Source organism: Pieris napi, chromosome Z (assembly GCF_905475465.1).
Source record: "Pieris napi chromosome Z, ilPieNapi1.2, whole genome shotgun sequence".
NCBI classification, from domain to species: Eukaryota; Metazoa; Arthropoda; class Insecta; order Lepidoptera; family Pieridae; genus Pieris; species Pieris napi.
This window is the reverse complement of record NC_062259.1, coordinates 10,236,169-10,259,062: the sequence shown is the minus strand read 5'-3', so window position 1 is coordinate 10,259,062 and position 22,894 is coordinate 10,236,169. Positions and strand designations below refer to the sequence as shown.

Genomic DNA, 22,894 nt, shown 5'->3' with positions numbered 1-22,894 from the left:
ATTCGTTCTAATCAATCAAGGAAGCAGATCCAGAAATTATCTTAGCATATCCAATATATGGTATATTATTGCTACTTGTCATAATAGTCTAGTTGTTAAATATAGAGAAACCCCTTGCACGAAATAATACATGCTTACTACTACTTAATCATTTTGACATTAAATCTGATGTCAACAGTGCTGACAAATGATTTCGTAAAAAAATATATAAAATTTTCAAAAATTTATTCGTTGTCATGTGTGGCTTATGGCAATAAGTCACAAAGTTTATAAATAAATATATTTTTAAATACGCTCAGAATTCTATATTTAATAGATTTATTAACGACATTTAGTGAAATGGACGTGTGCATGTTGAATTACTCTAGTTAATTTGTATAGTTGTTTTTCTTTAATAAAGTTAAAACATATATTCTTTGTTGTTTTATTTACTAACTGCCAACACTAAAACTGCAACCACGGTACAATGTATTAATGTACCAGGATATGATGGAATACTCTCTATTGAGTTTGTAAGAATATCAAATATTTTTGGAATCAATTTATAGTAGTAGTATTTTAACGCAATAACGCAGTATGATTTGAAATTAATTTTTAAATGTTGATTATAGCGACATCTGTTTTTGTTCTTTAGAACTATAATTAAAAGTTTTCTGTGAAGCGCTGTCATATAACACACTAATGAAACAGGTGGCGCTGAAATAGATTTTTTTAGTTTTGATCTCCTTTTATTGCATTATAAAGGTAATTAAAATTATTCAAAGCCCTCGTTAATCGGAAATTAATCAATAAAGCGTTTTATAAATTTGAGGAAATACTTAAATGATCCTAATCCTTGGGATTGATTTGCTCCAGTTCAAACAATTTGTATGACAATACTTGGCGATTAAAGAGTGGCTGAAAGATTATTGCCAGTTCTTCTTACCCGCTCTACCCCCTTGACTTGCGAACTGGTAGTAAATGTAAATTTACAATTAATTTACTTGACAATTCAAAAGTGTACTTGGTTACCCACTTGAATAAAGATATTTTGAGTTTGAATTAATTAAGTTGTAAAAATATTAATGCAAAAAATAATTGTTCAATTAAGAAACATCAACTATAGGTTTTAGGAAGAAATCACTAGGAAATTGTTAACGAAACACTGTAGGTAAATTTTTAAAACATATTTATAAAAGATTTTTATATATTAAATTAGTGAGATCCTTGCGCTTAATGCTTGCTGCACAAAGGTTTGATATAAGTTTTCAATTTAATTGTATTAACGTTGTTATATCCAGCCGATTTCGATTATCCTTAACAAGCAACTAACAAATCACTTCGCGAGTTCTACAGTCTATAGCTACAGACAGAACAAAACCAAAATATAATTAATTAATGTACACACGTCAGGAGAAAAATGCTTTAATTTACTGCAAGTTCTCAAATCAAGGGCGTAGAACGGACGAGAAGAACTGTCAATGATCTCCGTCCCTCTTAAATCGCCAAGGTTTTTTGCAAAATCCACCTGCAACATCATGCTTATCATTACAGGTTCAAACAGGTAATCGTTGTAATTAAATAAAACGAAATCATGTCACTCATGGAGAAATTGAAATCACTTAAGCAGGGGAACAACCTATTTAGTTATTCAATTTACTCTAAGGGTCCCCGCACATGGGCCACCGGCTACAACCACAAAACGCCGCCACTGGCATATTTCCTGTAATTTTCATACATTTTATGGACTCGCCGCACACGGTTGGCGCCGGTGGCGGCCACACGCTACAAATCGTCGCAGCTTGCTTCTTGTTGCTCGCACCGGCCACTAAACGCCGACACAAAAAGCCGCCACACGCCACTCGCGCGATTCCGCGCCCCTCTCTCCCTTACCTCAGTTAACCTGAAGTCGACGGTAACGCACGCACGTAGTCTGTGTTTCATATAGGTAGATAAATATGGATATAGAATTATTTATATCAGAGATACAATCCCGTCCTGCGATTTGGGATTCAAAAAGTGATAGTTTTAGTAATAGAGGAGAAAAAGTGAAGGCCTGGGAAGAAATCTCGTGTTACTGGCCAGCCTGTATTTTGTATATTTTCGAGTCCCACTATTTTCAAAGTGTGACGAAAATTGAAACCATCCCTTTTGCGAATAAAGTTGTGCAAAATGCAACAAGATTTCACAATGTCTTCTGAGAAATGAACAGAAGTGTTTAATGGGCGATGTAATATTCTCCATTTGTTTGCTAGTACGCCGAAGGTACACTCAATGCAACGTCTGGCACGGCTTAACCTCTAATTGAAAACTTTTTTGTCTAAGTCCAAATATTTTCCAGAATATGGCCTCATCATATTTTCACTGAGGCCAAATGCTTCATTATGTATAGTTCAATGGTTGTCGATTACCGACCTGTCGTGGTGAGGGGATATTTAATGTCTTTCTGTGTATCCAATAACTATGGTTTCGTCTTCTACGACGACGTCTTTATATCAAAAGTAGCGCAATTAAACCTTCTTCGTCAGAGTCCATTATGATACTGCAGGCAAGGGTTAAAAAAAGTAGCAGCCATCGACCGCAAGTGTCGACCACCGGCCACAAGTGGCTGTCGCGCGCTTCAGCTACCTTTGTAGCCGCTTCTAGCTTCTCGTGGCGGCGTTTGTGGCTGTGGCGTGTGGCCCGTGTGCGGCGACAGTTAAAGCCCTACAGTAATACTACCTGACACATAAATCTACTATATAAAAATAAGTCGGGTTTTCCTTCCTGACGCTATAACTCCAGAACGCACGAACCGATTTCCACGGTTTTGCATTCGTTGGAAAGGTTTGAGGTTTATAGCAAAGAAAATTCAGGAAAAAATTCAACAGAAATGCGGGATCACCAAACGAAATGTTACATAAAACGAAGCCATCTGGTGGCGAAACGGAGTTCGCCGAGTTTTCTAGTAGTTAATAAATATATAAATAGACACGGTATATCTGCACCAAGAGACGGGTCGGAACGGCGATTCTCCTTCTAGTAAGGGCTAGAGGAGAATCGGCGCTTTAAGAGAATGCGGGTAAGGAAAAAGATCTATCTTGTATAAAATCGAGTGATTATATTGTATTTACGTGTATATTATTGTTCATGGTAACTGTGTCACGCACCTTCAGCTATTAGTTTTCGGGTCGTACGTGGATTGCGTCAGCAGTTGGTCAAAACCGCGGATGTGCTCCACATTAACTTGTTCATGGACATCGTTTTTGAAGTGAAACTTGAGCGCATGAGGGTAAAATTTTTAAAAAACTTCACGAATATGTGTAGCGTTTTTGTCGAAGAAAAGGGAGAGACCGATTGAGATTTGAGAGAGAGTGAGAAGGGTGAATTACCTTTTAGAAATACAATTTTTAAAATTAAAATTTCGAAATATTAGTAAGTACCTATTTAATATTTTATGCAAAATAATTTATTGAAATCTCAAATGACGTATTGCTAAATAAAATGCCACGTGTTTTTAGTATCGAACAAAAAAATTAATTGTATTAATTTTCGTCGCATTTATATTGTAATGGCAATTATATTCCTAACATATCTTCCTTTTTCCATACCTCTAAGTGTGTACTTTGTACCTACGCACGCACTAATTTTGCATTAGCAAAGCTAATTTTATATAATTCGATCAAAATAAATAACTACTTATTTAAATTTAATCAGAAAGTAATCCGTTAATTAAACCACGTACCCCCGTTTATGGAACCAGCTGCAATTCCAGATACTTGTCCATGGGCAGCGGGTAATTTTAAGTGTTTGAGTTGAGTTTACCTGCCTGCCCGTTTGACTCCTGTCCTATAAAAAAGTCTACACTAATATTGCAAGATTCTTTCACCAATTGAAAGCCACTTTATTTGTAGACTATAGGCATATTAAACCGAATTAAAAGACGTTTCTGTGGTAGTCGTATTTGCAAAGTGAAAACGGAGAAAGACAGTCGAAACCCTTTCTTACGAACGCTGCCTTAACGATGAGAGGTATATGATTGAAAAACAAATGCGGACATAAAATTTAAGCCTACAAAACAAAAACAAATCCTATACCTTACTGTCTGCGATAAACTCAAAATTTACTGCGGTATATATAGCAGTTTTCACCGATATCTTGAATGATTTATTAAAGGTTTGGATAGGTCTATAATTTTTCAATTTATCCGTGCGAAGCCTGGGTGGGTAGTATGACATAAAACAAGTGTAAGAATCACTAGTCTTTATTAAACGTACGTTTCAATTGAGAGCCTAGCGAAATTCAAGGTCCATGAATTACGAGGGATTGAAAAACCTCGTGTGTATAATATAATCTTAAGTAAAAGTATGACATAAATACCATAATATGAAAGTGTCCCAGTGCTTCTTTTTAAACATCTCTGTAAACTATTTTAAATTACTGCCTAGCAATCGAATTTGTGTATAGTTCTACTATTTACATTTATTGGAGTTCATCATTAAGCGGTATCGAACACAAAATGATAAATTAGTATTTTTATCAAAGTGTATCGATCTAGGCGTGGCATATTTATACAGACATCAAGAGAGAACTATGCGGAAACAGAACAGGTCTTGTGCTTGTGAGGAATTAAATATATAAGCAGTCCCAACACAATGCAGACGTTTTCTAGGTATTTTGCAAAATAATACAAAATTTTTCCTGTTTGAATTGAAACTTTTTACGACTTACTTTAAAAAAATGTATTTGTATAGTGATGTAGTCCACTATATAAGTGATTTCATAAACAGACCGCCGGATTACAGTGATTGCAGATTCGGGAGCAGATTATACTTAAATTTGTAATTTTTTCCGACTTAGGATGTAAGTATAGAATGCTCAAACCTCCCGTTGCAATTTGTATGGCGTACCAATAAAATAAGTAAAACGGACGAGGACGGAAAGGTATATAAAATTGTGAAGAGAATTGTACATGTTTTAAATAAACCTGACTTAACACTATACTCTTAAAAGCTTGATCAATTCGTGTATTAAACGGTATGTATCATCGATATAAAACACAATTCTAGATTATTCATCTTAGAAAATAATAAATTCTTACATCTAATGGAAGAAATTTGTAAACATGATGCCTCTTTACTAATAAATTTGTGGAGGAAGTATAGTGTTTGTTCCGCCAACCTAACGAGTCCAACCACTGACCTGCCGGCCCGAAGACCCCCGGGGCTGATGCCGATAAGTTCTATATATCCTTAGTGGCCGGAATAACTTCGTTAGTGCGTTTCAGGGTACGACGTCATCCCAGTGATTTGTAATCGCAGATTGTAGATGTCGCTGCACATTCTATCTCTCTCTGAACCCAGACAATGTAGATCTACTTAGCTATAGAGAGCTACTGAACTGTAGCTGAAACTCAACCTCTTCCGTGAGCCAGCCATCGAGTCTTGTGAGAATCAGAATTATTTTTCTACCGTAAATCAGTTAACTAACAGATGGAAAATTACTTAAAAATAAAACATCAAAGGGGTTACCAATGAAAATGCGAATTATTATTGTTTTAGAATTTTAATTCGTACTGAAATAAAAATATAATTAGAACGGTTTTAATTTCGTAAATGTATTCTATGTAAAATTTGAAACACTTGCCTTAATGAAAGACAATATTCAGCCTCCGTTATATAGATTTGGATGATTATGTTACCAAAAACTTAACAAATATTTTTTGTTTTGATGTTATCTATATCTGAAATTAAACACAAAGAAATTCCGAGGTCTGTATGCTTATAAGGCTTTTATTAAATGGATAAGTAATTAAATACCTTAATTTATTAATCAATTACCCTATTCCTATATTATTTATTACGTTAACAAATATTTTTTATCCATATGAATTCACCAATTCAACAAACGATTTTCAATAGTTACATCTTGCGTTCGAAACCTTGCACCAATCTATTTTACTTTTAATCTGCGCAAGGTTTTTAGGGATAAATAAAACACCGTGAGGAAATACAGTCAAAAAATCAAAGACAGTGTTTATATCCATTCACAGAAGCCTACATACCGGCAGTGGAATACATTTATGATATTTAAATGTTATATATAGAATGGTTACTTAAATTTTATCTGTTTTAAGTCAATATATATTATAATAGCTAATTGAATAAAAAGTTGTGCGGCGCCACTATCACGACCTTCAGAAATGAACAGCGCGACTGAAGAAGAAGTTACGAAAGAATTGGATGTTTGTAATGTATGGTGTAACTTCAGGTTATTTAGTACCTAATGTTATTTTATATTATTAAATCAATAATAAGCTGTTGATATGTTACTTCCTAAGATATTATTATCATTTCAGTTATAATTCTTGAAACCGGAAACAGCTAACTGGTTGTATATTAAAAGGACGTTAGTGTAATCGTATCATCTGCAAAAGTCATTACCGGACGCACAGCCTTGCAATGTATAATGATTTCATTCAGTTATGCACTGGTCTGAAATGTTTGTTTCCGCGGCACTGGAAATTGTTGTCACGTACTCCTATGACAATAAAATTTATCTTGATGTATTTAGAGGCAGCAACGTTAACTATAATGAAAACTTAAAATGTCTAATCTTCATAATTATAAAGATATCTTGAAAATTAATTTCAAAGGTAGTTTTTACATAGTAGTAGGTAGCTTGAATGGGTTAAATCATTAAAGTATATAGCATATATATAAATTTACGTAGTTAGTTGCAAAATTTAATCTTAGGACGTTTTGATTGGTACGAAAATTAATAATTTTATCTCAGCTATTAAGTTAAGTATGACATCAAAAAAAGCGCGGGTCACCAATGGATCGAAATAACTCGGGATAGAGAAAGATAGCAAGCCTTGGAGGAGGCCTTCCTAAAATATATTTACTAACACACAGGATAATTAGATAAAAGTGTATCAAGAAGTAAATATATTGAGTTCATCGATAAATGTACATAACCCATCTTCTCTGTTTGTCACATTAATAATATAAACTAGTGTATAAGAATATATATAATACTAGCAGACCGGCCAAGCGTTGCATTGGCTTTTAGTTATATTACATAGTAGTAACCTATTCAAGGGAAACGGTAGGAGAACACTTGTCATGGGGACCATGCTTTTTTGGTGGTAATACCATTAAATTGTAGGTTATGTGAAACGTTGGTACTTTCAACACAGCGCCATCTGTTAGAATTGTGACTATCAAATAATTAACAAATATTTTGCAATAAAATAATATTGCGTGTATATATTGAGATGTAAGCTATCCTATCTTTTAAGTTGGATCGAACTACACACGGTGTGCAAATTTGATTGATATCGGTTCCGTAGTTTAGGAGTCCATAGCCGACAAACAACGTGACACGTAATTTATATATATTACGATATTAAGATAAGAAAGAGCCTTTGGCCTAGTCGTTTTCAACATGTTAATCTCAGCCCTGGGGTGTGGGTTTGGTTGTCCTAGGCGCGACGGACAGCTCCATGTGCAGAGGCTGTTTCAGCGCAGAGGAATCAGTCACCCACGTAGTCCTGGAATACGAGGCTGTGGCTAAACAACGTACAAAACCCCTCGGAACAGTGAGGTCGCTCCGTGAAGCCTGTGAAGTGCCCAGGAGACTTCTGTGCTTCTGGAAGCAGCTGGGCTGGCTAAATTAGCCAGGACATAACGCACAACCGACCAATTATGAGTCTAAGTGCGGAAAATGAGTCCACCAACCATACCATACCAGCCCTGGGGTAGTAGGTTCGATCCCCGACTCTGTACCAATGGACTGTCTATGTGCGCATATAAAACTCGCTCTTACGGTGATGGGAAACATCGTGGAGAAACCCAAAAAGTCGACGGTGTGTGTCAGGCACAGAAGGTTAATCACCTACTTGCCTATTAGAAAAGATCACAGATACGAAAGTTTCAGGCCAAGACCTAAAACGTTGTTGCGCCGTTGGTATTGGTATAAGAATAACTAGCCTTGCTCTTTAATAAATCGTCCTTTCGTGCTAAGAGATTTGTTTCATATATCATCAAGGGAATCGTAAGGTTAATGCAGTGCTCCGCTTTTTATTGGTATTAATTAAAAACTAATTATCGTGCGAACCAAAACGATGCGGTCTTGGCTGCAAATTGCAATTGCAAACATGGTTATTACGATTACGAATATATTTTATTTTACGTTGGATAAGGCAAGTCCTTTGAGTACAATGTACTCTTAAATGTCCTAATGTTTACTGCTGTTGGGTAATCATGCAGAGGTTTACGCTTTGTTTGTTGATTATTTGTCCCATATGTGTTTGAAAGTTTTATTATGTTTTAAGTTTTCTGTGGGTAAACAGGGAAACCCTCTGCCATAAGTACCCGCAGTGTTAGTTGTTATTAATAAGGTGAACCCAATATATCGAAATTTTTCAGGGTAATACTAGTAGTGTTTCTATAATTAATGCTGTTTTCTTGCAATATAATACAATGTAAATATGTTTAAGCAATTGGCGGAAGGTGGCACAGGTCAAGAAGCGCTGGAAGATTCTCATTTTGGAGGTCAAGATATTTTTTGGGACCGAGCCGTCATATTTTGTTATATTATTATATTAAAGCTTTGAACAAATCTATACTTTTACATTGATAAAGCAGATATTCACATGTGTTCTTTTACGATGTGGTATTAAGAATGGGAAATCTTATTATCAGCAGCATATCTAGTTTATCAAAATGTATTTTTTATTTTCTCATTATACTTTTAGTCATTGTTATAGTTAGTCACTTAAGTCGTTTCGCCTTTATCTTAAATATTGTCTTGACTTTACTAGAAACGATTACGTATGTTTCTAGAAAACCAGCGACATGCTTGAAAAGTTTTGACTTGATTGTATTTTGTTTTGCGTCTTTTAAAGCAAGTGGAAATTCTTAATTTTTAGATTTATTTGTATTCATTTGTTGTCCTCTTTATATTATAATTTTATAAATAAATGAAATCTTGTTTCAGTTCTTAAGACAACTTTAGGTAAATCATTAATAATCATCATAATTAATGTTACCATTTGTTGTACTCTTTTCTGTGAGAATCACTTGAAGTCAAGATCATCGACAACTGCTCAAATTGTCAATACAATAAAATAAAGCTAAACAACAGCTGTTGTTGTTTAGCTTTTACCTTAAAATATTTTTTTTTTTTTTCAAACGAAACCTTTTATAAATTTTATTTATATTTAAAAATCCGTAGAGTGTGTGTAGTCACAAGTACCAAGTACATTTTTCTATATCGGGAATCGAATACAACAAAGCTATATAATGTAATCCGTGTTAAACATGCCTATGGTTTAGTCTTACAAAATATTATTTTATATGAAAATAGACTAATTAATCTGCTGATGTATTAATTTCAGTATAATGCATTTTAATTGTAATTTTCCATCGCGCTATAGTCGTCAGTCTTTGAAGTTGCCGCTTATTAAGCAATGTATTTTTCTTGTTACTTTTAATTAATCTCTAGGCAAACAATAATCATAACCTACAATTTTGATTAATTTACTTTTGCAACATTGTTTTGTTCTAACGCCGTTTGTCCACCACCGCCGTCACCGGGACGTCACCGATAACGAAATGACGGCGCCGATTTAGCGATACATACATTTAATATGGCCGTGTGTCCACCGCACGCCCGTCACCCGAGCGCCGTCATCCCGGCCGCCGATGTTTCGAGTAGTTCGGTGTAACCGCTAGAACTCGGCATGGTTTTATGACGGGCCGATGTGCTATACAAAACACGTTTGGTGATATGCATAGGGAATGCATTCCACTAAATAGTAACACGTAGTTCGTGTTTTAGAGTGTGATGGCACCTTTTATGTGGCATAGGGTATAATTGAACGTAGTCGTTGACACCCTATAGTAGTTAAAAAACTTGCGTTCATACTGTCGCAACTTGTGAAGTACATAAAACGCTCCTGTGATGTATCGTTCACGTATTAGCGGATGAATCCAAAATTCTTTGCATCGACTACGCCTTCAAACGTACAAAAGCAGAAGAAACAATTGTCGCCGGTTGAAACTAGCCATTGTTTTATTTTTACTAAAAAGGGAAACGCGCACGCACGACAAATCTCTAGAACTGAGCTACTGATATATCGGCGCGGTGGACACACGGTCGCCGTCACGTCATTTTAAACTCGGCCCCAAAAAATCTCGTTCTCGGTGACGTCCCGGTGAGAGCGGCGGTGGACAAACGGCCTAAGTCTGTCATTCTGACGGGGTTTTGAACTATACCTAGAAATTTGCAAAAAGGCAAAAAATTATAAAAATTTAACATTTCTCCATTCAGCCGTTTTTAACCGACTGATTTAAGAAGGGTAATTCGACCTATATTTATTTTACCAGTAGATTTAATTTGATTTACTGAAACATGATATCATGGAAAAAGCTACCTTTATTTAAAGATATAACTTATAATTAGAGGTTTGTCTATTGCTATTGCTATGCAATTCGTGAAAATGAAATATATATCTCGCTATTCCGTAGTTTTATCTACTATTGACTAAATAATATCGGATTAGTTTCGTGGTCATTTGTTTTTGCCAATAGGCCAGTGGATGATCAACCGGAATCGAAGGAATGCCGGTTTCCTAACGATGTGTTACTTCACCATAGCAGCAAGTGAATATGCGCACAGACAGAAAAATTCATTGGTGTACGGCCGGAGTTTGATTCTACAATCTTTGGGATATCGTACGCCCAATCCACAAGGCCAACACTGCTCTGATGTGATAGAGGTGACAAGGGTAAAAGGGGTTTTCTCAAACACCAATATCAGTAGACTAGTAGTATCTTTCCCGAGGTGTATAGCAGTGGCGTCCTGCCACAAACTTAGGTCATACATATTTTAAAAATCGGTCATTGTCTCACAGCATGAATTTCTGTACTGAGGGAGATTTCTGCGTCTATTTCATTGATAATAATTTATCTGTACAATATATGTCGATTATTGGGTCTAAGAAATTCCGATACTTTCCTTATGAGCAGATGTTGAAAGAAAGAAAGCAAATTTATTGGACAATATCACTGACAGGTTTAAAATGCACGATCTTTTTGATTAGCTAAGATTTGTTCGCTTAACCACTACGCTATAACTTGTCGATTGTCTCATAATTATGTACTAAAAATGTTTTATTATCATTATTTATGGTTTCGGGTGTTTAAAATTGAGGTTCTAGTTGAGAGGTTCTATTTGCATACCACCTTAAACTATATATAATTACTATTTGAATATATTTTAATATTTTTTTATCCTTCTTTATCGACCTTATTGTCTGTCTATTTTGAGCATATATTTACACTAACTTTTAATTTTATGTAAGTAGGTAATTGTGTATCTAAAGCTACTAGGTAAATGTATCGTGACTGTATCAACCTTATGTTTATTGCTGTCCATAGAGTACCAGATGATGTAGATAAGCATGAAGATCTGAATAGAAGATACAGTGCGTTCTTTCGATAAGATATTGCCTACGCCTGCTTTACGTGAGAGTAGCAGTATCACGTTTCAGCGTTGCGGAGATAAGTGAGGGCTGCAGCGAAGTCGCAGGCTGCGCCGGCGCTGACCGCGGGGTGCGTCTGAGCCGCTACATAAACTGGTCCCCGCGCCGCCCGGCCTTCAGTCTTACTTGCAACTTGTTACCGTTAACACGCCTTGTTATTACACACTCTCGCTTCATCGAGCGTCAACACGCGATAGTGCCTAACAAGTTGCGCGCCCTTTCTCTCACGCAGTGTAATCGTGCTTTGGTACGTGAATACGAAACCGGACTACTCTCCTGACACGAGACACCGCAAAGGAATCCACAGCGATTCGGAACTCTCACATATTTTTTAGGGGTGAGTATTTTTTTGTATAATAATTATTTGTGTGTGCATACGCGATTGTATCTGCTTTGCGATATCGATTACGATCGCGGGATGTTTGACGGTTTTTTAGTTCGCGGTGGTTGTAATAATTTACAGATTCTGACGTTTTACGACCCTTTCTTTTATCCGGCCGCGAGTTATGTCGACGCAGTACGTAGTCCTAAGGTTAACAGCTTTGATAGTATTTGTAAATATTCACGCTGCAAAAGCCAATGGACGTGGAGTGCGGTTAAAATCAATTTTATTTTTCTCGCAAGAGATATTCGAGTTCATTTTACATGCCTCACTGTTTAAAACGGAGCTTGATTCGTTGCGTATGTTTGATTCTTTTGTTCCAACGTTGTTCACTGACAGGTAGGTATGGAAAACAAAAAATATAATTACTCAGTAAACCGTGAATTTTTTTGATAATTATAATAACAACATGTGTACCTCTGCATAGCACTTTTTAAAAATTAGCAAATTTATATTGTATAAGAAAATACATTAATTAATTTAACTAGCGTCGATGCTTAACGTACCGAAAATATATATTTAAATTACTAAAGGTCGGTAGTGTGACGATAATACGAAATTTGAAAATAGCCTGCAATATTAAATGTTTCGTATATATAATGCTGTATTTTTAGTATTAACGGGTAGGTTTGTTAACTATTACAATGTTCATCTGATTCTTTTAACACGAACACGAAACCGTTGACAAATAAATCATTTATTATTAAATAGACAAATCTATGTATTTGCCTTAAGAATAATATACTAAAATCTGAATTAGATTTTAATGATCTCGAGCTAAAAAAATCTTTTACTTTGACGGTAAATGAAAAAATCGTAAAGAGTCGTTTAACATTATCTTCGCTAACTTTGCCTTATACACAAGCCATTTTTTACCCACTAATGATACACTACTATACTACGTAGAATGCCTTCAATGAGATTTTTTTTATATTTACAAAAAAAAATACAAAGCAAAGTTATACTTTTCTAGTATAGTTACTACCCAACTATATAACCATTTAGTTAATTAGTTTATATACTTGTAATTATTTTAATTTACTTATTTATTACAATTTTATAACTATTAATTCACAATTTATTTATTTTATTTACAATTTTACTATGAAACTAATACAGTTTATATTCAGTCGGCTATCGTAAAGTCTTTATTTTAATAAATAAATGATTCGCTATCTTGATTGAAATTAATTATTAGTCTTAAATTAAGTTATTTGGATGATTCAACGAATCTTTGCGTGTGACCTCGTGGTTTACAAAATTTAATTTGATAGTACTAGTATGATAACGTTTTGGATACTTCATTATTAGATTTTAATAAGATGAAAAAACTTTTTGTTGATTTTGCAATCAAACTATCTTTGTAGGTAACTATGCTTATTTTTACACTTTTTATACATATACATAGCATATGAATAGATAAAAATATTCTAATAAAAAGAAGACATTAGAAAAAAAATGAATTTTTGTTATGGTATTTTCGGTAAACGAATGTAATACATACAATACATATTTCGTAAGTATTAATTTAGTGAACATAACTTTTATTCAATTTATTGAAGATATTCCGAGATAAGAGTTTTTAAGTTTTTAATATTTTAACATTTCTTCCAGTCAAAAGTAAGTAAATAATTAAATTGCACTCCTTGTACCGTTTTATGGCTTGACTTAACATGTATTAGTGAAATGTGAATTTTCTTATCCGTAAGATATAATGTAAAATGTCTTTGATATTGTAACAAAGGCATTATTATATAGCACAATGTAGGCGTGGTTTACCGCAGTGCTTTTAAGTGCAATTTTACTTTCGCACATAGAGAAACAAGTAACAATATTTCTACCAAACAGGTAAATTGTTAGCATTATTTTTCCGTAACGCATCGGTGATTAGGGCATCCATTTTTAAGGCAATTATGGTTTTTCCGGGTCACACTATGTTAGCTACATCAGTTTGAAAGCCAAATTCGCGTTCGTACGACAATCTAATAGGAATTTTTACTGAAGAAACCGTTTTCATTTAGAAGATATAGTATAATACTAAGGTGCAATACAAAGCATGATTTAGTTATTGATGTCTCTTTGTATTTTGTAAGCTTGTGTAGATTCCAATTTTGAATTTTTATTTAACTTACACATAATTTTTGTTACTAGATTCGTTATAAGAAATTTTGAATCATTTTCATATGAGAACTTTATTCTTCTTCCTTTATACTTAATTTTTGTAAATATTAACATTTAATTCGTTAATATTTGAATATGTACATTGGTTTTAAGCCAAAAGCTTAAACTGGAAATATTTTCGCAGAAGCCTTTATTAGATTGTTTGTATTTGTAGGGATGAATATAATAAAAGCGATCGTAAATTGCTATATGAGAATGAGCATCTACAATTTGAATTTTTATAATTAGGAAAAATCCATAATAATTATAATTACAATAAAATAACTAAGATAACAATCGTTGGCAATTATGCCTAATGCAAAAATACCAATAAGCGTTTATTTCTTATGCTTGAAACTAGATATAACTGGTTAGATGCAGATTACGCTCTAGTCGTTCGTCGGTGGATGTTAGGAAACTCAATGGTTTATTACATAACGATTACGTTGTGAATAATTTCTTGATAAAAAACAATACCTATGGAATATAGATGTGATTAGCCTTCAATAAATCGTCCAATTCCGATTTATGTCGTCCCTCAAACCCCGGTTGTGCAATGTACTTTGTTGCTTGAAGGAAACATCATGAGGAAACTTGCATGTCTTACGCCCGAACCCAATAACATATCTCAATCAATAATCCACCATCTGAGATATTAATCTTAATCCAAATGTTGTAACAAGTGTGCCAATAACCAAACGACGGATTGTAATAGCCATCTGTCGATACAAGCTATCCATGGGAGGTCGTATCGGTGTCTGTAGATAGACCTTTGTATGAAAATGACAGTTGACGAAAGCTCGATTTCAACAGTTAATTATTTTAACAGATTTTAACTTACACCAGTTTTTTGAATAATTAAAAAAACTGTTTGTTATTTTTTAAACATACAAATGTATATTTTAATGTTATTTGTACGGTTTTATTTATGTACTTTATTTGGTTAGATTTATTATCAAATATGAATGAAAACTCGGTAAAATGGAACGACAAAGAGCATTTTATCCGTCGCCAAAAATGGGTCGTCTTCGTAGGGTTTGGTTATTGAGATGCAGATAGGGGATCAATCGACTGTCACGGTCTGATCTCAGATTGTTTTCAATCTGCGATTGTGGATTAATTATTGGGCTCGGGCGTAAGACTACACTAATTACAAGAAAGCGCGTAGTAAACTTTTATTGATCGGTATGCAAAGAAGCAGACGGTAAAAATCTACCCTATGCCCCATCCAAGAGCAGTTCTAGGATGGGGTTCCCCTGAGACCCTACAAAAGGTCTCACTGTATATAAGAGATCTAAATTGGTATTTTTATTATCTAAACACACAAATTTGTGTACGGTCTTTAACTGAAATTTAATCTGGAATTCTACATTGGGCGGATGCCTAGTTACGGACCATATATTTAACTAAATATAATTACTGATTAAAATCCATTGGACGCATTTAAATTTGCATAAATCACTTGTTGAAATCGAGTTACGTGCGTGTAGATAAACTTTTAAATGGGCACATAATTTATCATTTACAAATAGTTGTTAAGAATATAATAAGTAAAGGGAATTGTAGTGATTAGATTACGGAGAGTGTATCTTTATTATGAGTATTTATTCAGGAAAAACATCACCTTAACCTTCTAAAAAAAGATAGTAGTAAATGTTATATATATTGTCTATTGTTTGTACTTAACAAAAGTGTTCCAAACGTTTAAGTCTTCTGGTTTTCTGGTTAGCTCGATGCGGTTTTTATTTATTTTAAACGGTCTTAGTAAGGTCTAGCTTTTGTAAAATAATTTTAATAAAGACGTGTATCCCCTTTGAACCCTGTAATCAATTGATGCAAATCAATGATTGTATAATATTGACGCTTCATTTATGTCGACCGCCACCTTGCCCTCGTGTTAGGCGATAAGGTTACAAGTAGGAAGTATTGGGATTGGTTCCCATATAGTATCAGCCATCTCATAAAGACGCTTATTAAAATACAGTTTTGCGATGAGAAGAAAGGAATATTTATATCCTTTTGTCACTGGTTGAGAATTTAATTAGGACTTTTAATGCGATTTTCTTTGGATACAGTCAAATTTAAGAAATTAAATTAATAACATTAGTTACACAGTAATACAAACATACTCCTTAGTACATCGAGAGAAGCTAAAGGTCTTAAGTTTCATTCCCGGAAAAAAAAGGTTTATTGCATAAGACTATGTAGCTCAATCGATCCAACCCAAAGTTAGCTAAGTTAATCCATTGCTACACGAGAGACACAGGATGATAAAATTACAAATAATTATAATAAAAAATTCGTTTTGATTCCCATAAGTATTTCTAATAAATGTGTTATCGTACTAGTATGAAGTATAAAATTGTTTTGCAAATCCACTCTCCTAAAGAAACTTAAACATTAGAACTACATTTCGTATTCATGTGATAGCGTTCGCAAATATCCAACTCTCTTTTGTAACGTTTAGTTCTGTCAACACATACATCAACTTGGACGCAATTAAATTCATTTCGAGAACTAACTTACTAAACATTGCCTAATCTAAAATATCAGTTAACAGTATCGATATATAATAAGTTAAGTCATACGTTTCAGAATAATTTCTATTACAAATCTAATTATTAATGTAATTTTCGAATTGCTATACATTATTAAATATTTGTAATCAAGCAAGATATTACTTAACTTGCCCTAACTTATAGGTCAACGTACTATTTATAAGACGATCAAGTTTTAAAGTCTGTATCTACGTAATTAATGATTTTAAGGCATTCATTGAAGCCGACACGAGTCCATGAATTTGGTTATTTAATAGCTATACTTATTTCGTATGTTAGTTGACGCATTGACGTTGAATTTAAAAGATAAAAATGTTTAAGAATGCATTACACATATGTTTGTTAGAATATAATCTGTAGTACAGAACATCTGAGCCGCACTTACCTGGCGTATATAATTTCTGACGACACTAATAGATTCTTGAAGCTAATATAAAAGAAATAGATTTAGTATTTACATGTGACTGTAAAAATTGTTTTGATAGAATTTGGTTTAAATAAAAGTATACCGAAACAATAATTAGTTCCGAAGTTCCGAGTTTTAACTGGCATTCAAGTTGTTGATAAGTCCCAGCTCATTAGACAAAATAATCACTGGCCTCATTAACTAAATAAGATAGTCTGTTTACTTTTTAATGGTACTAGGCTACCGTTAGTAGCTCGTTTGAGAAGGGGACAAAGAGGACGTAAATTATTATGATATTTCCCACTGTTACAATGAGAACTAACTTTATGTTAGACGTGTGTATTTTATGAGGAATATTTTTGAAGTTTTTAAACGTAAAATTAAAAGTATTACAAATGAATTCTTCCTATTTTTTGGGACACTTTTGCATTTAGATTTTCCAAAATATGTGATTTTTTTATAGATATAATTAAAAGTGTATTTTTTCTATTATGAGTTTGTCTTCGATGTACCTTTTTAATGTGTAAATTATTTTAAATGCTACCCCGAAATACGACACGATATACGGACGAAAACAAAATTTTAACTAACAAGATTTCCAGGACATGATTATCTTAAACTTGAATTCCCATAACATGAGTTAAAAAAAAAGTCATAATCATTTATTAACGTCATAAAAAATGATATATATATGAAATGCTTCTAATTTTACATTTACTGCCAGTTCTCAAATCATAAAGGCGTAGAACGGAAGCGAAGAACTGGCAATAAACTCTAAAAGATACCTAACGCCAGCACCACCAATGAATTCTTTACGAAAACTTAACACAACCTATACATTTCTTGTACACCGAACAATTGTTTTATTAAAATATTACACCTCGTAACCTCGAAAAAGTACATTTAGGTCGTCGATTTGAAGATGCAAATTAATATACGGTTCCTTTCATTAGTCAAAAGCATCAGATGAACGATTGTAGCCTTTGGAGAACTGAAGCAGAACAAGGTTTAACGGGAGTTTATCTGGGTCATACTGACCGGATTTTGAAGACGATGTATTTATATTTGTCGTTAAACATTTCTCGCGTAGGTGGATTAAGCGACATGTTCCTTGATGTATCGCTTTTGATTTGTTGTGAGAAAGTTCCCTTACTTTTATGCTTTCTATATTTTTGCGATTGTCTATAAAACATCTTATCTAAGTAAAAATATCTTAGCCTAGTAATAGGCGGGCTCTCAACCCTCTTGTTCTGGATGGGTTTTCTCTCTTTGTTCGTAAACACTAACAGGTACTTTACAAACATTGTGAAACAATGTTGTCTTCCCTTCTATATGACTTATCTCGTCGAATTTGGACACACACGAAAGGTTATTTAAAATATCATTTTGTTATAAGAGCTATAGCTAGTACCTTTTCTTATTAGTAATTAATCGTTTAAATAATGTATTATCCAATAATTGCGCGAATACCGCATTTCAGAAGGTAATAATGTCTTTATCACCATTTTCCTAGCCTATTAGTCATGGTTTTAAAATGTATGCTATAAAATAAATAGTATAAGGAATTTTCTTTTAAACAATTATTAAACTATTGCATAGATTTTATCGCGGGCTTTGAACGCGGCGACCGAATCAAGAAATTCCGTAACGAAATAAACCTAACACACGCGTTAGAGCGGGACAGAACGCATACTGCGTCTCACATCGGTTTAGAGTGATCGGATAGGCGTGTTAGTCTGAGTCTGGTAGAGTGGTAGATTGAATTAATATCAAAGAAAAAAAATACTGCAAAAAAATAAATAAATAATTATATTGCATAAGTTTATAAATGCAATAGCTTTACCGCGGCAGTCCCCGAGTGCCACACGTATTTTTTTTTCTCTAACTGTTTTATGAGATAACGGTTTGGAAGAGCCGATTCCGCATTTCCACCTTGGTTATGGAAATATAAGATGCAAGGAAAAGTATTATCAGCCGAGCAGTTTCAGACCTTCGTGATAAATTATTCGAAACCTTATATTGAAAATTATGTCGAGGGCGCAACATAGGGACGACAACTATGTTAATAAAATTGAAGATTCTTAATTTCTTATTCGACATATATGACATTCTTGGAAACACGAAAGCAAAAAGCAGTCTGAGCAGTCGTGATAAGAGATTGAAGTTATCAATAGACAAATGTAACGCAGTTTACCATTTGAGCAACTTGTTTTTCGCTGTGTACAACAAAAATTAAAATATATTTAATTCAATTTGGTAACAATATACAATAATGAACGCAAATAAAGGAAATGACCTAGAAATTACAACACCACTACGATTTTTGTTATTTTATATAGTTTTCAGACAAAGATGTAAAGTGTAATTCTTTAAAACTTTCAAAATAATATTAGTAAGTTAAATATAATATATTTTCCTGACCCCTTTAACAAGCAGATAGTAAAACAATATGTTCAATGTTAATCTCCCTCTCAGTTACTTTTTCTATATCATTAACATCTTCATAATATTTGTTATCGTACCAGAGAATTGACATTCATTGAAAGTATGCTGCGCATGCGTCGATAAAAGCGATGATTCCAGTGGGCAATAATTATAGTTCAATTTATTTGTGCGGCAATTGCTTTCACGCACGTGGCGCGCAACGTTGGTAAACAAACCCAATGACAATGAGTGATGGTCCTGAACGCACCTAAGGAATCAAACAAGTAGTATAATTTATGAATAAAGTATTATAATTTGAAATGTCAGCCGCGTTCTAAAGGTGCTTTAGGTTTTCGATTTCGTTCAGACAGTGTTTTGTTTAGTTTTAAATTTTGTATAAACACACGCTTAACATTTAACGTTATAATTGTAATTGCTATATAGAACTAAGCTGCGCCGATACATTATGTTAATTAATAGGGTTATAGTGGCCTAAGTATCAAGGGCAGATGGGATGATTTGAGAACGGCCCTTGCTGTATCACAAATCATTATTGCCCGCGGAGAACGAACTATGAGCGATAGATCGCGTTGTGGGAACAAGGCTCTGCTATTTCAAACCTCGTCTAGAGGGAATGTTGGTGGTTGTGGTAGTGTTTTAGAAGGTATGCACGGTTCGCGGGTCCTACATAACCCTCAGCCCCAAGAAGACGCGTAAGGGTGTAAAGAAATAAAAGGCCTGCAGTACGTTACTGTTATGTCTGAATTATATAGTTAAATATAAATGTTCCAAAATAATGTAAAAAAATGTTCTAAAATATCGTCCGTTAAATCATCTAATTTACGGATTGTTCACAGCACTCACAAAGCACTTAATGCTTATTATAAATTATTATCTGCTAATCTCAACGACAATGAACATTTGTTTATGCTAAAATATCGACGCAAGCGACGCTAAATTATGGAGCTAACATTAAACATGTATGAGATGAAAATATGTCCGTTCTTAAAAGTTCAGTGGTGGTACACGAAAGAGGCAAACATTCGTGTAGTCGAAATTAATTGTGGTTTAATTTTTTTTTTGTGTATATACTCAAAATGTTCAAATTAAGTTACTTGTTGGTAGGGAAATGAATACTTCTCACAAGTAAGAAGGAAAAATTCATTTTTTACGAGGTTAGCCAGGAAGTCTATACACATATACATTACTGTGACGTTCTACGTTTAATAGATAAAAAAATATCCAATAATAACAAAGAATCAATCAATATGCATGACGTAGCTGACCACTGTTTGTACAGATGCGTTTTATAAGAATGAAATAATATCATTACATATCGTTTATCTTAAAACTACAATACACACAATTTGTACAAAAGCTAGTGGCCAATGGTGGTTGGTCTCAGATTTCTGTATCGATTTTGTGATCGTCTATTTTTATTAGGCCTATAGGTGATCAGCGTTATGTCTACACGCCGTGGTCTTCTTAGGTCTAATGCATGCCGGTTTCAGCACGATGTCTTTTTTCATGGTATGAGCAAGTGAATTACGCGTAGAAAAGTCCATTGGTGCACATAGTTCGAACCTACGACCTTAGGGCACTTCAAGCCACTAGGCACTGCTCTATAAATACAAAACCCATAAATAAAAAATATGCTGAAAGCAAGTCTGAGACTTAGATTTTTGTTTCACTCCTAAAATTAAATTTACTATGTTGTGTCTATCTGGCGGTTATAACAATTGTATAGTTGTAACTAGTAGCGAGAGTATGTATTTTATATACAGCGAAATACATAATACTCAAACCTTTCTCAGGCCTCCATGATTGTCTTACCGCAATCCGCTCCTTTGTTTATAAATGCTAATTCTATAGGTGCATAATAAATGTCTCAAGACAATTATAAACTGTCAACGTATTGGCCAGATCAGTTAAGGTCACGACAAATCTTAATTAATTCTATGAACTTGGCATTTAAAAGATATAAGGAATTATCCCTAACAGTTAATAGAATTGAATTCTTCGAAATAATTTAAATATTATAAAGTTTAACGTGTTGTATGCGAATTTAAGCAAGCATTTTTACCTGCGAAGAGGCGTTGTTAAAAATCAATTTAATATATTTTATAGCGTTGTATTAAGAGTTAACAGTTGTAAAGACCTCAATAAGTTTACTGTAGATTTAATCAGGCGCTGAAAAGCGACACTAATGCGACATAAATTAATACATGTGATTAGAATAATAAATCGACTATTTGAGATAGTTGATACTGGCAGACTAGATTGCTTAGAAATATGAAATAATATAGAAATTGCCGCGGAACTTTTTTTTTTAAACCGATTTAAACAGTACAGTAAGGCTAATGTTCAAAGACAGATGCTGTGTGATGTGAAGATTATCAGACCACACAATCTTGGCCTAATATTTTGATTATCCAATAATTTAATAGAAATATAATCAACTTACAATCTTACATAGTTTTATTGTTGTCTATGTGAACAAAATAATATTGGTTATATTACCAACACATTGAGAGTCATTAAATTGTTCTGCGGGTTCAAAATTATAATAGTCTATTATGTCATAACAGTTATGATTTTGATATTTTATTCAACGGTAACCTGATTGCTTTACGGTACGTCGCGTGCCAGAACTAATTTTAGAAGAGACACATTCAAAGGTCCTTTGGTGATATGTGTGTATCACAAAACCATCCTGTCAAAAATAAATTTAGCAACGTTGAAGGGTAGCTTAATAAAAATGAATTATTGAATGCTTTATTAGGTGCTAACCAAATAAAATTAGAGTAATGTAGATTTTGTCTATGTGTGCAGTTAACACTGCCGGTTTTGACGTATCGAAATCAGCGTAAAATCTTAACTCTTTGACACAAAGTCTACGAGGCTCACGCTCGGAGACCAAATACTGTTGACCTATAAAAACAAGAATGAAACAGATACAAATACTATACAAATGGTTAATCAATAGATTCAAAATAAGCAAATGTTTAAATCGTGATTAAAACAACATAAACTCAACAAGTAGCCAGTTATTCCAATGCCAAATAGTTATCAGCAACACGACTTTTTGAGACGTAGAATGTATGAATTTAATTGCGTTAGTTAATCGGTTTTCTCACGATTCGGCGATACAGTGCAGCCGTACTTAGGAAATCTAAATCATCTTTAATTGTTGATTAACTAGTTATGTATTTAAAAAGCCCGATTGGTGTAAGGAAACAGAATAAACGACTAATATATATACTTAATCCTTGAAAACTGTATTTCTTAAATATCCAAAACAAATTTTGTTATTATACATTTTTCTATATAAAAGAGGTCATATTGTGCCTTATACTTATTTTGTTAATACAGTATCTGCACTTGGTTTTTAAAAGTTGTTAAGCATATTTTATCTATTGAATCCTCTTGTTTAAGGTCAACAGCTTAAGCTTATT

The 22,894-nt window shown here is 33.7% G+C and overlaps 1 protein-coding gene across 2 annotated transcripts in view; it reads left to right on the top strand.

Moving 5' to 3' along the window:
• Window positions 1-11,617: 11,617 nt before the first annotated feature.
• Window positions 11,618-22,894, top strand: part of LOC125062392 (UNC93-like protein) — a 48,558-nt gene continuing 37,281 nt past the window's right edge. Inside the window, exon 1 of one of the 2 annotated variants that reach the window (XM_047668291.1) lies at window positions 11,618-11,846. The gene's annotated coding sequence lies outside the window, so the exon portion shown is untranslated. The remainder of the gene's footprint in view (window positions 11,847-22,894) is intronic. The other variant, XM_047668290.1, reaches the window with a different exon arrangement.